General features: G+C 49.7%; 1 long non-coding RNA gene across 1 annotated transcript in view; it reads left to right on the forward strand.

The window, feature by feature from the left end:
- The window catches only part of LOC146028491 (uncharacterized), a 247,996-nt gene extending 243,977 nt beyond the window's left edge, over positions 1–4,019 (forward strand). Inside the window, exon 4 of the long non-coding RNA XR_014455229.1 lies at positions 3,277–4,019. This is a non-coding gene — a long non-coding RNA (uncharacterized LOC146028491). The remainder of the gene's footprint in view (positions 1–3,276) is intronic.
- Positions 4,020–6,000: the final 1,981 nt, after the last annotated feature.

Consider the following 6,000-nt stretch of genomic DNA (forward strand, 5'->3'; position numbering starts at 1 on the left):
CGACGCGATGCCCGCGATCACCCGATTTTCCCATAGGGAACAATGTTAAAAAGCCTAATTGACCGCGATTTTGCATTCAATGCCTCAATGCCCGCGATTTTACCATAGGAATCAATGTTAAATGGGCTACAGAGCCCAAATAGCCCCAATTAACCCTTAAATGTCACCCCAATTTTTGTACGCCACCCCACGATCCACGCCAACCCGAAGCGTGGCGAGCGCAGCGAGCCCGCGAGGGGCGGTGGTACGCGTCCTCCGACCTTTTCATGCCCTACTATCCACGTCGGCGTGGAGTTGAGAATAGAATAGTGTGGCGAGCCACCGAGCCCGAAGCGTGGCGAGGGGACGCGGATACCTTCACAGTTATACGCGTCCCCTCGCGGACTTCACAGGTGTCCGTGGCGACGCGGACACCTGTGAAGTCCGCGAAGGGACGCGTTTACCTGTGAAGGTATCCGCGTCCCCTCGCGGGGCTCGCTGCGCTCGCCACGCTTCGGGCTCGGTGGCTCGCTGCGCTCGCCACACTATTCTATTCTCAACTCCACGCCGACGTGGATAGTAGGGCATGAAAAGGTCGGAGGACGCGTACCGCGGCCCCTCGCGGGCTCGCTGCGCTCGCCACGCTTCGGGTTGGCGTGGATCGTGGGGTGGCGTACAAAAATTTGGGCTATTTGGGCTCTGTAGCCCATTTAACATTGATTCCTATGGTAAAATCGCGGGCATTGAGGCATTTTTAAGTAAAATCGCGGTCAATCAGGCTTTTTAACATTGTTCCCTATGGGAAAATCGCGGTCATCGCGGGTACAAGATTTTGATGTACCCGCGATTTACCCGCGATGACCGCGATTTTTTACCCCCGACGCCCGCGATTCTGATCGCGGGCGCCGTTCTAGGTAAAGAGTACCGAAGAGCCTTACAGGACTCGGAGGCTGGGCTGATGCTGGCTGGGAGGAGACAAGTCAGTCAGTGCTGCAGAAGGGAGGTCAGGGGACAGGAAGGGAAGAATTTGTATATGAGCTCCGCTCATTGGTGGCAGGTCCCGGGGGAGGGGCTGGCTCCATAATCACGGACACAGCAGCTGTGTAACTCAGGAAGCTGCCTGTGACACACTGACACTGCCTCAACTGCTCCAGCCCTGAACCTCTACATCTGAGGACATGCTGGGGCTGCCGGGGCAGGTGTCAGACGTTCAGAGCAGCCAGGAGAGCACTCATCATTCCTCCCGGCTGCCCCCTGCCCAGCCCGCACTGACTGCCTGTGTATAGCAGTCAGCCACTCATCCTGCCAGTAAAGGAAAGCCACAGGGAGCCCGGAATAGATAGCAGCGCCAGCGCAGCGTGTAAGGTGGGTGGGCAGCGGGCAGGGTGGAAGGGGAGCGCTCTCTGGCTGTCTGTGTGAGGACGCTCAGTGACCCTGTCACTGCGTCCTCACACAGCCAGAGGCGGAGAAGTGGCTGCTGCTGCTCTCTTGCTGCTGGCTCTGTTAGAGCGGGAATCTGCGCCCCCGGGGCGCCTGCTCCCCCCCGCCATCGCTGGGGCTGCGGAGCCTTAGCTACGCCTCTGACCCTGTGATAAAAATGGTTTTATATAAATAAATGTTGGACTCACACTGGGGTTAGCTCTGTCCAGGTGCAGTTCCCATCAGGTATAATACAGGAGCCCTTAAAACCAAAAAACTCCCAACAAAGGGAAAGGCTAATAGCGTAATATTGTTTTTACAAAACACATTTATTTAAAACAATACGCATAACAAATAAAAACAGTAGTGGATGGACCCGTACATTTGACATAAAAACATAAGCTTATCTGATTTTAGTCATCGGGAACGGAGAGGTGTGTGTATATCCCAGTTAGGGATATACACTCTACCGAAAAGATAGGGAAAATAGAAAGGGCGGGGGTGTGTGCCTATATGTAAAAAATAACTTAACATTGTGTGAGAAAGAAATGAGCACAGGTACAGAGGAAGATTACACTGAGGCCGTGTGGGCAGAGATAACCGACAATAACAAAAAACCTAATAAAATCTTAATAGGGGTATGCTCTAGACCTCCGAACATAAACGAAAGGGACGAGTCTCTTCTTTTAAACCAAATCAAACAATCATCAGATCAGGGTCAGGTATTAATTATGGGGGGTTTTAATTTACCTGATATTGATTGGAAAAACGTAACATGTAAAACGGCAAGAAGCAGTGGGTTCCTAAGCTTACTTAAATACCAGTTTATCACACAAATGGTAGAAGCTCCAACCCGCGCCGGGGAGCTGTCCGTCCGCCTTCAACTTCAACACCACAGCGGCCACCAGCAACAGGCGCCGGATAGCACATGGACTATCATGGGATGCTCAGCGGACTATCATGGGATGCCCCCCCAGCGGCCGCCGGTACATGCGCCCCCCCTCCCACCACCCGGCGGACTCACCTGTCCTCGGCGGTGGCGGCGGCCAGTCCTCTCGGCGGTGAGACGGGTGAGTGACATCTGCTTTCTCCCTGCAGGTGCCGAACTCCCCGCTGCCCGCGCTGCTGCATCCCTCCAGGGCCCTGCATGTATGTGATTGGACATCGGATCCAGCACTGGATCTGCTGGCCCAATCACATCTGGGGGCGTGCGTTTATACTGGTGCCGCTGTCATTGCGGCATCAGTATAAGTGCTGCTTCCCCATTCATTTTCAATGGGCTTTTACAGCCCATTGCTGCACCCTGCCCCCTGCCCTCCCCTACCCGCCCCCCGCTGCCCGGAGTTTTAATGTTAACAGCGGGAGGCACCTCTCCCGCTGCCTCCCACCCTCACATGCAGCAGTGCAAGAAGGTGGGAGGCAGGGGGAGAGGTAGAAATGATGAAAATAATAAAAGAAGATATATAAATATCTCCTTTTTATTATTTTCTCTGCCTCCCCTGACTGCACGTGCCTGGTGTACACCCCTTAAATGGCAGAGAAAGCTCTGGCACTGCATTATAGTAATGTAGAGAAATGTAAAATAGATGAATTTGTATGATGATGATGATGTTTATATATGGTTACCTATCACAATATGATTTTGGAAGTTACATATTGGAGGATATTTATTACAGAAAGCTTTGTGTGCAGATTGCAAACCTCCACACATTGGAAGCTGTGGTCTAAAAAAGTGTAACCCAAATAATTTTCTTGCAATCACCAGAATATGAGCTCCAGATTATACTATCACTTGTAATACCCATCGTGTTTGCACTACAAGTGTTGCACTTACAAATAAAGAGCTATTTTCCTCCATTATTACTTACTGTTTTGCAGATCACCTCTATCTATGGTTTAGGCAGCTGATCCATGTAGTTCTTCCCACAAACTGAAGAATTCATGCTGCATATAGTGACATCACAGGTATTGTGACATCACAGGCATTGGGACATCACAAATGATAGTGGTTGAAAGTAGAGATGTGCAGGTTCATATTTACCCACATCCAGTGGCGTAACTAGAAATTTTGCTCCCCCCAGCCAAAAAAAATCTGGCGCCCCCCTCCCATTTTTGGAACCTATAGCATTCCATGAAGGGTGTGTGGCAATGCTTATTAGACAATATGCCACACACTGTAATGTCTATTACATATTATACTACACACCATAATGACCCTTACACATTATTCCCCTTACCATAAAGCCCATTACACATTATGCCACATATTGTAATGTTCATAACACATTATGCCACACAAAGTTATGCCACATTATGCCACAACGTAATGCCCATTGCACATTATACCACACACCTTAAAGTCAATTACACATTATGCCACACACCGTAATGCCCATTACAGAATATAACACATTATGCACACATGGTGAAACCCGATATATATTGAATGAGGTCAGCTTCCAGGCAATCAGGTTGCTGGTGTTCAGTATATCGACACTGGCATCCCAACTGCCATTAGAACACTGAAACTGGAACATTTAAACGCATCAGGTTGCCAACAACGGAATGTCAACAGCCAACAATTAGCCGTAAGTATGCTGTAACGGGTTAGGGAGAGGCCAAGGTGGATTAGGGATAGGCAGTACTGGGGGTAGGGAAGGGGTATAGCAGCTACTAGGTTTAGAAGTGTACATACATTGCACTTTAAGCTGGCATATTGAAAGTTATTTCCAGTGCTGCTGCAGGCACCATTGACACCACCTCTATACCCCATGCACGGCCAGCAGCAGGAACCGGGGCAGCCTCTGGGAAGAGAGCACCATCCTGACACACAAACATATGAGGGTGCCCTAAATGAGCGCCAGTTACCCCATCTCCTGACCCGAAACCAAGCAAAACACATCTTACCAGATGCTAGAACTGCAGCCAGGAGAGGACACTGAAGCGCGGGGATGGCAGTGGGTCACAACCATTATCTTGAAGGTCACGACGGGTGCTTTGTGATGGCCGCTCCTCCTGGGCTTTGCGCGTGTGATAGCTTGGTTGGTCTCTAGGACAGGAAGGGTGGAGTCTGCACTGCAGCAGCAAGTTCTGCTGCCCAGGAGACACGCTGCTGCTGTGGGAGATGAAAAGGGATGATCATAGGTAAGGGTGCTCTGGTGCTGCTGCCAGCAACTCAGGGCAAACAATTGGGGTGCAGGAGCATAACTAGAACCTTGTGGGTCCCATTGCAAAATATATAAAGGGTCTGATTCTCTCTCTCTGACAATTTCTTTTTCTTTCCGTCACTGTCTCTCTATTTCTCTCTCCTTCACACCCCTACTCTCTCCATAGCGTTTCGCTGTCTCGCTCCGCTCTTTCCTTCATACTCACCAATCAGGATTCTAGCTGTCAGTATTACGGCATTGGCATCCTGACTCATTTCAAGTTCAGCGGCCGCTCTTCTAAAGGCATTAGGAATGCTAGTGACGATATACTGAATGCTGGCATCCAGGGACCAGGGGCTAATAGATACCAGACACACAGGGCATACATGCACACATACCATACACACATACCATACATATATATACAAACAGGACATACATGCACACATACCATATATACAGACACACATCACAAACACACACATATACCATACAGACACACATCATATACACGCACATACCATACATAAATACAAACAGGACATACATGCACACTACAGTAATCACACGCATGCCATACAGACACGCACACACACGCGCACATACCATTCACACACAGGATATTAAAGCACACATACCTTAGACACAAAGGACATACACGGACACACACATGGCATACTGGTACAGATACCATACATAGCATATTTACATATACACATATACACACACACACATACAGCATACACACATGGCATACAACCACAGATACCATACAACATGCACACATACAGCATATTTATAAACATACACACGCTATAGACACACAGAGCATACACAAAAAGTATACATACATACAGCATACTTACAAACACCAATACTAAAGCAAATAACCCCCACAAGCAATGGAGGGCACCCAGTTTCCATATACCCTGTCCTCCCCCTTCCCACTGCAGCTAACAAGACATAGTACTCACTGGGCCACCAGCTTACATTAATGGTGCCCACACTTTTCTTCCCCTGTCCATGCCCCTGCAACTGGCACCCACAACAAGGGACACAAACTTGTAAAATCAGCATGTCACCCATTCATAGCTCCGTGTATCAGGCAGCCCCATATCCTGGAGACAGAGAGAGGAGCTTCTTCCTGACAGCCGAGGAGCTCAGCTGTGCGCTGCAGCGCCACCTACAGGCGGCTCAACAGTATATACCCAGCTTCCTCCCAGCAGCAGAGCACTGAGCAGAGCTCGGCTTTGAGAGTGCCGTGACCCTGCTGCGCCCCAGTGGCACCGGCTCCCCCCCGCGACGGCTGGGGCTGCCTTACCATAGCTACGCCCCTGCCCACATCTCAAATCAGGATCTTACTGGCTATAGGCTGTCACATGTATTGGAGCCAAAACTTGTGGCAGCCGATAGCCAATAAGAACCCGATATGAGATCTGAGTATATCTCAGTAAAT

The sequence above is a fragment of the Crinia signifera genome, chromosome 1 (assembly GCF_055691185.1).
Source record: "Crinia signifera chromosome 1, ASM5569118v1, whole genome shotgun sequence".
NCBI lineage: Eukaryota > Metazoa > Chordata > Amphibia > Anura > Myobatrachidae > Crinia > Crinia signifera.